Source organism: Physeter macrocephalus, chromosome 11 (genome assembly GCF_002837175.3).
Source record: "Physeter macrocephalus isolate SW-GA chromosome 11, ASM283717v5, whole genome shotgun sequence".
NCBI classification, from domain to species: domain Eukaryota; kingdom Metazoa; phylum Chordata; class Mammalia; order Artiodactyla; family Physeteridae; genus Physeter; species Physeter macrocephalus.
In genome coordinates, this window is record NC_041224.1 from 133,668,573 (window position 1) to 133,678,516 (window position 9,944).

General features: G+C 42.3%; 1 long non-coding RNA gene across 2 annotated transcripts in view; it reads left to right on the forward strand.

Moving 5' to 3' along the window:
• The first annotated feature begins 3,014 nt into the window (after positions 1-3,014).
• The window catches only part of LOC129392545 (uncharacterized), a 184,348-nt gene continuing 177,418 nt past the window's right edge, over positions 3,015-9,944 (forward strand). For both annotated transcript variants that reach the window (XR_008618662.1, XR_008618663.1), the window contains exon 1: positions 3,015-3,153. This is a non-coding gene — a long non-coding RNA (uncharacterized lncRNA). The remainder of the gene's footprint in view (positions 3,154-9,944) is intronic.

The window sequence follows — 9,944 nt, forward strand, 5'->3', positions numbered from 1 at the left end:
AGAAAATAGATAGCTAGTGGGAAGCAGCCACATAGCACAGGGAGATCAGCTCGGTGCTTTGTGACCACCTAGAGGGGTGGGATTGGAAGGGAGACGTAAGAGGGAGGAGATATGGGGATATATGTATATGTATAGCTGATTCACTTTGTTATAAAGCAGAAACTAACGCACCATTGTAAAGCAATTATACTCCAATAAACATGTTAAAAAAAAAAGTTTGAGCTGAGAAATTTGAGAGCATTCCATGCCAGTTGAGGACATAACCCTTCTCCCCGAGTCCTCACACAAAGACCTTGGCTTGACTCTTGGCTTTTAATGTGGAAGTTTTTAAGTTACATTCTTGTTGTGTCTTCGGTGGCACTTGCACGATACTGATCACTTTCCTGGTCTGTCCAGACCTTTGCTTATCTGTAGCCTCAAACATACGATGCTTATTTAATATTGCAAGTGATAATTCCAGTCGTGGGGATGCTTGTCCTTACGTTGAAGATGCCAGTGATTCCCTTCTGTGTTGTTCAACATATACTCAACATATGTTCAACATATTGGCTGAAAATCTCTGACCTTTCAGCCCGAGGAATGATGTAATGCTACATGGTTGACATGGAAAGATGTCAGATACAGTATTAAGTGAAAAAAGCAAGGTTCAGAATAGTATATGTATATACGTATAGTATAAAACCAGATTTGTTTTTGAAACACTGGTGAAACGTTAGTCTGGGACCTGCGGCATCAGCATTACCCAGGAACTTGTTAGAAATGCAGATTCCTAGACCTTATCCCCTCCACCCCCAGCACCCTGCCATCCTACTGAACTGGAAACTCTGGATGTGGGGCTGGCAGTGTGACCTCCAGCTGGTGGAGAACCACAGCTCTAGTGTGTCCTGTCCTGGGATAGTTTGCTACTATATGTCTCCTAGGGTCTGTATGAGTTTGTAACACCTTTATAATTTGCATATGGTCCCAGTAAATGAATTACTTATGTTTGTAAAGGATTTTGATTTCACTGTTTCTGATTCATTGTATTCATATATGTCTTTTCTTTACAAAATTAGTAAAATAAAAAGCCAACAAATGTGCCAAAAAATGCTGGCAACTAGAAGAAAAAAATGTTTATACATTAGGCCAAGACTTTTTAGACTTTGATGTGCACACAGATTGCTTGGGGGCCTTGTTAAAATCCAAGACTGTATTGAGGCCTGAGGTTCTGCATTTGTAACCAGAGCCAGGCCAAGGCTGCTGGTCTGTGGATCACATTTTGCATAGCAAACCACTAAAACATTATCCATGGTTATTTCTGGAAGGTAAAATTATGGGAGATTTTCACTTGGTGCATTTCACCTTTGTGAATTTTTTGAATTTGATGTTTTACAAAGAGCTGTATTCAGAGAGAAGAATAAAGAATTTTAAAATCTTGCACCAGAATTTGCCTTACTTCTACATCTCTCTGCTATGCAGGCTTAGTCTTTAAAAAACAAAAATTTCCAAGAGTGCTTCAAAAGGAAACCGATTTATCAGCCTTATGCCTCCCCATGCCACCCAGATCATTGTGGCTATAAATGTTAAAAAGCAGTAGTGTTAGATGGTAGAGGGCACTTACAAGGGATTCATATCAGCTGGCAGTTTTTCAGTGGCAAGCATCAGAAACCTAACAGAAACAGGCTTAAGGAACTAAAGGAAAATTTTTTAAGGAATTCAAAGAAAAATGGTTTCAGTCATGGCTGAATCTAAGTCTTCAAATGACATCCTTAGGGACTGGTCTCTTGCCATCTCTAAGCTCTGCTTTCCTCTGCAGTGGCTTTACCTTCATGCAGTCCCTCTTTCCCTAGGATGGCCACCAGAAGCACAAGGCCCTGTTTCATCAGATTAGTGGCCACAGCAAGATAACTCCTCTTCCCAGCAAGTCCCAGAAATGACTTCTATTGGCACGAACCCATCTCTGAATCTATCAGTGACTCTGATTGGCTGGACTTGGCCATATGTATGTTTCTGAAGAAGGCTGTGGGTGTTACCAACCCCATGCAAATAAGCTGAGAGGAAGGGGTGATTCCCCAGAGGAGAACTGAAGTGTCGATAAAAGAACAAGGTGGATAGATGTAAAAATGAGAGGTGATGTTCTATTATTGTGCAGATCTTGCCATCCAGTCTTCTCATTTTATTTATTTGGAAACCAGGCTAAGTCACACTAGTAAATAGCAGACCCAAGATTTTCCAATTTCTACCTCTTTGCCTTGTCCCCTTTACTGTGTTACCTCCCGTTCTTGGAAACTAGAAATGAATCAAACCTGAAGCCTCTGTAACACTTGCTTATCACTGAAATGTCTTCTTAAACCCTGTATTTCAGATATTAAACTTAAAGGAGCTGTAATTGTACATCGATCGTCTTTGACTCTCCTACATCGACTGCTCAGATTAAGTAAGAAAACCACATTCCTTTTGTGATAGTAATCCTTGCTCTTCCTTTCTTCTTTGGGGAAACAAGTTGAAGCTTGATAAAGTGTAGGGGCTGGTCTACTTGGAAAAAGTTTGAGCCCTAACCAGGTGATTCCATGAGTGAGGTGGATGCCCTATGGATGGAGGGGCTCACACCAGCCTCTGATCTTTTTGATCACATTTTATCCCAAGAACTTGATTAATAGTCTAGACTGTGTCCTCCCTTTGGGGGGGCTTGTTGCCCTCCCAATTTTCCCAGGCACAGCGCTATCCCTGTGGACAGGTACAGGCATGAATCAGAAATCTGGAGGCTCGCCCAAAAAGTATGTCTGCTGTTTGTAACGGGGCAATGTAGTAATTACCTGTGAGTAATGCAGTGGCAGATCTTCCATGAGAAATTAAAGCTGAAAAAGAGGGCTTTCCTTTGCTTGAAGGAAGGGTACTGGGTGAGCGAATCCTTTCCTTGGGAACTGTCTCTTCTCTTTATCCCAAACTCTACCCCTTTCTCCCCAGACATCCTTTCTTAAGCACCCTACTCTGGCACTCAGCAAGCCATGGGAATGAGAAAGAATTGGCTGGAAGTAAACAGTCTGCTTGCTCATAGCAACTGAAAGTTTTCTTCCAATGGTTCTGGTTCCAGGGGAGGTTGTTGAAGATTAAATCCTGAAGTCTGTCCCATTCAGAGAGCAGCAGCCTGGCTTCTGGTGGCTACAGCATCAGGTAGGAAAAGAATGGTTTTTCTTACCTTTTGTTTTTTGTAAAATATGATTTGAAGGCAAATTTAATGTTAAATGTCAGTGTATTGGGCACAGAATCAACAAAGGATTTAAATAATATGATTTCTGTCCATCAACCATCCCAGACTAATGAGAGGATTGGTTCTACTGTCGGAGAACCTGTCCCATGATTTGTTTTTTGGGGAGGGGCTTTCTTGGGTGGTCCAATGTAATAGCTGTTGCAGTCAGTACCAGGAAGAAATTCATGTCTTGATGAATTAGACAGTGTCTGCATTCTCTGGATTTTCACCTGTAGTGTTCATATTTACATATGTATGTGTCCTATACTCCAGACACACAATCACCTTTGTTAAGAACACTCACAAAAACACAGATGATGAACTGACCAGAAGACAGCCACCCTTTGATATATTGTTTTATTCTGAGTTTTTCAAGAGCCCATCAACTGACTTCTTGTAAGATACCACCATAAATTTTTTTAAAAAAGAAGTTATTAGGAGACATAAATGTTAAGTAAGTGTCAGTTACATTCGTATCAGTTACATGCTCGCTCTGTGGGTTGCAAAAATGACTTTTATGTATTTTGGGGTCAGGCACTTCTGTATAAGGGATATAACTTAGTAAAACTAGTCAAGACACCATAGAGTGAGTATGATGGGCTGTTACAGAGTTTGTCATAACCAGATCCCTAGTGTTGTAAAGGTAAAATATGATGAGCACATGTTAGAAGGAAGTAATAAAGGGAGTATGAAAAAGAACAAAATGGAGTTCTATGAGAATTTTTAGGTCTACCTTTTAAAAGGAAGCAAAGTTTGAGAGTCAACAACCAGATAATCAATTCTCAGAGAAAATACTTGTGAATTGTGTTATTACATCATTTTTTTAAATGACCATATATTGAGGTTTCCTATTGTTTGCCATTGTGTGTGTGTGTATGTTTGTGTTTGTGTGTGTGTGTGTGTTTGTGAGAGAGAGGAGACACTCTCCTGATACACTGGGTTACAGATCACTGCTGGGCTATTTTTAAATGAACTTCAGTAAACACTGATTCTGCAAACATTAATCAGCACCTCTGTGTTCTGGGCACTGTCCTAGGCCCTGGACTATATATATATCATGTTGAATTTCCTATTCAGTAACCTTTACTTACCTCTTATTTGTGTTACCAACGAAAAGACAACCCCAGAGATTTAGTGCAATTACCGTAACGGGGCTCCTAAGGTGGCCTGGTTATCGGAACTACTTGTGTACCGACCTGCTAGAAAAGTATATCTTGTGAACCAGTCGGAAATGACACCCTGTTGAAAATAAACAGTACCTTCCTTAAAATCCAGTGCTCTGAGGCTAAGCAATAGCAGAGCTCTGCTGTATGATTTGGGTCCTGTTGTCAGTCTCGAGTTCCCAGGGTGAGAGAGAGGCGCTGGTCCTTGACGGGATCCTTGGCCCCGAGCACGGGTGGTGCCTTCTCTGCTCTGTTTTCTTCCCCAAACCCTGTGGGAGTGAGGGTGGGGGAGGGAGGTGGGCAGAACCCCTGCGCCTATGGAGGAGTCTTCTCCAGGTGTCTCCCAGGGGACCTTCTTCTTCATTTTACATCACTTGTAAATGGCCCCTGAGCCCTCAGCAAACATGACTGAACCTCCTTGCAGGCCAGGCTTGGTCCCTCTGCTGCCCTGAGAAGCTGGCTCCTCAGCTGGCCTGCAGCAGACCCAGGAGCAAGGCTGATAGATGCGAACGTTGCCTCATGACCAGCACACGCCCTTCCTCTTCACTTCTTCCGTACAGCTGCTGCTTCTCGTGGTTGCCGTCAATACTACCCTTCCCCACTCTGGAAAATGTCTGAGTTGGTCATTGATGGTCCCTCAGCTCTGCATGTCTCCCAGTTCTGGTGAGAAATGCTACCCTGGGTGACGTGACAAGGCAGAAGGCAAAATCAACAACAGCAACAGAATAAAAATAATAATAGCACCTACTATTTGTGAGCACTGGCTATGTGCCAGGCACTGTGCTGAAAGCTTTGCATACCTGACCTCATTTACTCTTTACAACCACCTACGAGGTGGGGGACTACTGGTAATCCCATTATACAGACAAGGAAATTGAGGCTTAGCCATTTACCTGTTGTTGGGAGATTCACATCTAAATGCCTGACTCCAAAGCATTCAACCACAGCTGTGTTGAGAGTGATGATCAAGTTTATAAATGCTTGAACGTTGGCCCAAAGAAGACAGCACAGACCTGTGGGGAGGGTGCTGGGGTCGGTGCCCTTCTGACCCCCTAAGCTTCTCTGCTCTTTGGGGATGCCTCTGAAAAGATCTGCCAGAGACCACCAGGGAGACCAAAGGGCTCGCTCTGCCACCTGTGGCTTCCCCCTGCAAGTGGCCTGTCATACCTCCCTTTGAGGTCTGGCAGCCGACATTTATCTTGGTCTTTGTTTACAAACAAGGGCCATGCATCCTGTTCTTTCTTTGCTATTTGGGGCTGACTTTAATTCTAAAGGAGCGTATGTTTTACTTCCACTGTGCTGGTGATTTTGGAGACAGACTCCAGTCTTAAGAGGAGTCTGGGAGTATCCATAACCTGTTCTTTCCCTTTCCCTGACTTTCAGCTAATTTATTCCCCAGAACCTACCTAGAAGATGGAGTTCTCCTTTAGGGGTGGTTTCTGTTTCATCAAGTACCACTCTTAGTACTGTCGGAAACTCCTCTGAGGAAGAGTTTGTGGTCTCCAGGCTGTTTACCTTTGGGCTCCACAGTTCACAAACCATGCCCTAGGCTTATTTCTGGTGGATACTCTCACATCTTGAACCCCTTTATGTTTTCAACCTATAGGCAAACTGTTCTGTGATATGGATCTTGTCTCTCAAGACTAGGGATATCAGGAAAGGGCTCAGATCAGCCCCTGCACCAAGACCACTGGATGGCCCTTTGGTTAACTTGAGTAGTGTGTCAAGACCCTATCCCCTTTGACTTCTTACAAACTATTTTTATTGTGTGACTTGGCAATGAACTAGTGAAATATCACTTTTTTGAAATTTGACCTTAACTTGCTTGTTTCCAGTTTCAGAGGGCTTCCCTTATTTTTCATTTTATTTGAAGAGAATGAAAGAGTTGGAGATTTAAGTTAACAAAAAAGAAGGGGACTAATATTAATTGAGCACCTAATATGTGCTGAGTACTAGCCTTTGTACATATGATGCAACATTTAACCCCGACAGAACCTTGCAAGGTAGAAAGGACCATTTACAGTTGAAGAAGCTGAGGGTAAGAGAGAGTTAAGCTGCTAAGTGTGGTGGGGGCAGAATGCAAAGCCCAGGTTGCTTCCCTCATTCCACACTTCCTCCACCTGCATTATAAACCCCTTCCCAGTGGGCAGAATGGACACAGACAGTTCATCTCATTTAATCTTTACAGTCCTAGGATTTAGGTATGTGACACCTATTTGGTGAACAAGGAAACCAAGACTCAGAGAGTGTTGTTTGGGTTACTGGAAATCAGCTCCTATTAAGGCTTAATAGTTTCCTAGTCATCTCAAAGACAGATGACTTCCGAGGAAATGGTCTTCTCATGAAAATAATTTAACCCCCAAGATCCTAATCAACAATAATCTATTTGTATCACTTCTGATTTTCCAAACCTTGATCTTAGCAGTGTGTGTTTACTTACATATGCCCTACTTTGTGTTTCTCACATAGTTTTATTTCATAGACACAGGTCAGTGTCAGTGAAATGACATGCTTGTCACTTATGCTGATATAGTTTTCTGTCCTGTTACTCAGACCAATTCCTTGTTATTGAGCATTTGAGATGGTTCAAAGAATACAACTTCACTTTTTCTATTTGCTGATGTTGTTGTTTTTGGAGGGTATGTTCTCCAAAAAAGACATCAGGGAATCAAAAAGTATGACAAATATTTATAACAAATAGCTGGATTTGTTATAAAAGATTGCTTTCCTCGGAAACCTCACATGTCACCAGCAACAAACACAGGGACTTGTTTCCTTACAATCCCAGGCTGGGCTGCTTTTTATTGAGCTGAATACATTTATCGTTCTCCTCTGCAAAAATTTGGTGAGTTCTGATCTTTGAGGGTCTATTTCCCCATCACTGAGGCGTCTAACGGAGGACCCTGCTGAGCCAGTTGACTGCTGCAGTTGCCTTCAGTCAGTCATGAAGACCTGAGATGCCATGTTCCATGGCCTGATGAAGTGGGAGAGGGGGATAAACAGGTAAGGGATAAGTTGGAAAGTAAAGAGAAATGGGTAAAACCCATGATAAATGAGTAGGTCAGAGGAGAAATAGAGCATATGTGAAAATTAGCCTCTTTGAGATTCTTGAAATGAAGACTAGGATGTGAAATACATTTATTCATTTCCTGGTTTATGTTGTAGCTGGCCTGAAGGATGGCCCCTAATGATCCCTGTCTCCTGATATTAGCACCCTGGTGGTCCCTTCCCACATTCCATCAGGTTTGGTCAGTATGCCCAGTAGCATACAGGAGAAGTAATGATATGTCACTTCTGATATTAAGTTATAAAAGACGTTGTGGCTTCCATTTTATTTTTTATTTTTTATATATTTTTTAGCTGCGTTGGGTCTTTGTTGCTGCGCGCGGACTTTCTCTAGTTGTGGTGAGCAGGGGCTACTCTTCGTTGTGGTGCACGGGGTTCTCATTGCAGTGGCTTCTCTTGTTGCAGAGCACGGGCTCTAGGCACGCGGGCTTCAGTAGTTGCAGCGCGTGGGCTTGCGAGCTCTAGAGCGCAGGCTCAGTAGTTGTGGCACATGGGCTTCGTTCCTCCATGGCACATTCCATCAGGTTTGGTCAGTGTGCCCAGTAGCATACAGGAGAAGTAATGATATGTCACTTCTGATATTAAGTTATAAAAGACGTTGTGGCTTCCATTTTATTTTTTATTTTTTATATATTTTTTAGCTGCGTTGGGTCTTTGTTGCTGCGCGCGGACTTTCTCTAGTTGTGGTGAGCAGGGGCTACTCTTCGTTGTGGTGCACGGGGTTCTCATTGCAGTGGCTTCTCTTGTTGCAGAGCACGGGCTCTAGGCACGCGGGCTTCAGTAGTTGCAGCGCGTGGGCTTGCGAGCTCTAGAGCGCAGGCTCAGTAGTTGTGGCACATGGGCTTCGTTCCTCCATGGCATGTGGGATCTTCCCGGACCAGGGCTTGAACCCATGTCCCCTGAATTGGCAGGCGGATTCTTAACCGCTGTGCCACCAGGGAAGCCCTGTGGCTTCCATTTTGGCCACTTTCTCCCTCTCCCAGTTCACTTACTCTGGGGGAAGCCAGCTGCCATGTTGTGAATAGCACTTTGGAGAGGTCCACGTGATGAAAAACATGGTGGTAACAGCATCCCAACCAAGTAGAATCCAAGTCACACCTCTGCCACAAAACCTGTCCCATCTGTTCACCTCTATTCCCTGTTAGACCATGGATAGACACTAATTATATGTTGCTGTAGAACAAACCACCTCACAATAGTTTATTAATAACAATGGTTTATTATTATTTCTCACAGTTCTTTGTCTGAGTTGTTCTTACTCTGGATTTTCCTGGACCTATTCATGTGATTGCAGTCAGCTGCAGATTTAAGATGGTGACACTTTCACGCCTGGGACCTCAGATAGCACTGGATGGAACAGCTGGAATGGCCTTTCATTGTGGGCTTTATTACAGTGTGGTGTCCTCAGAGTACCAGGAGGACAAAAATAGAAACTGTAAGGCCTCTCAAGGTCTGGGCTTGGATGTTGCACAATACCACTTCCGCCTCATTTAACTGGACAAAGAAAGTAAAAAGGCCAGATTCAAAGTGTAGGAGGAATAAGCTCTACCTCTTAATTAAAAGATTTGTAAATAATGTGTGGTCATTTTTAATTCATCAAGCTCACCCTCTGGCCACAATTATTTCAATTCATCACATAGGAAAAATATACACTGCCCTCACAAGACCCCTGAGGTCTCATCCAATGACCACATTGGGCTCAAAGTCCATGATCTTGTGATCTGAATCAGGTACAGATATAGATAGGATTTCTCATGTATAGTTCCTCGTCAGTTAGAGATTAAGGTTTGCCTTATTTCCTCTAAATTCTGCTTGTAAACTAAACCATACACCCAACATAAAATGTTGAAACAGGGACGTGGTAACCCCAATAGACATTCCCATTCAAAAATAGAATAATAGGAGGCAAAAGCAGTAATTGGCTCAAAGCAATTCTGAAATCTATCCTTCTGTCTTTCAGATAGAAATCTATTTCTATCTGAAATCTATCTTTCTTTCAGGTAGAAATCTATCTTTCAGATAGAAATCTATCTATTTCTATCTGAAATCTATCTTTCAGATAGAAATCTATCTATCTATTTCTATCTGAATCTGAAATCTATCAGATCTATCTATCTATATTATTGGGTTTTCCTACTCAAGCAGGCAAGGTTCCTTGATTAGGGTCTAGGTCTGCTCTAGATTCAACCGTCTGGATTCTTGGCTCCATCTTCTGAGATGTCTTTTCTGTTTTAATATAAATGGCCTATGTTTGCAGCAAGGTAACTTTCTCAACCTGCATACTGACTGTAGAAAGTTGGGGGTCTAGAGGTCTCCTATCATTTTAGATGCTTACTCCAATATGATAGAATTCCTTTAAAAATTTATGGATTTTCTGTGCATCTCATTATTGTTCATTTCATAAGACAAAATCTTTCATTTTATTTATTTATTGATTGATTTTTTAACATCTTTATTGGAGTATAATTGCTTTACAATGGTGTGTT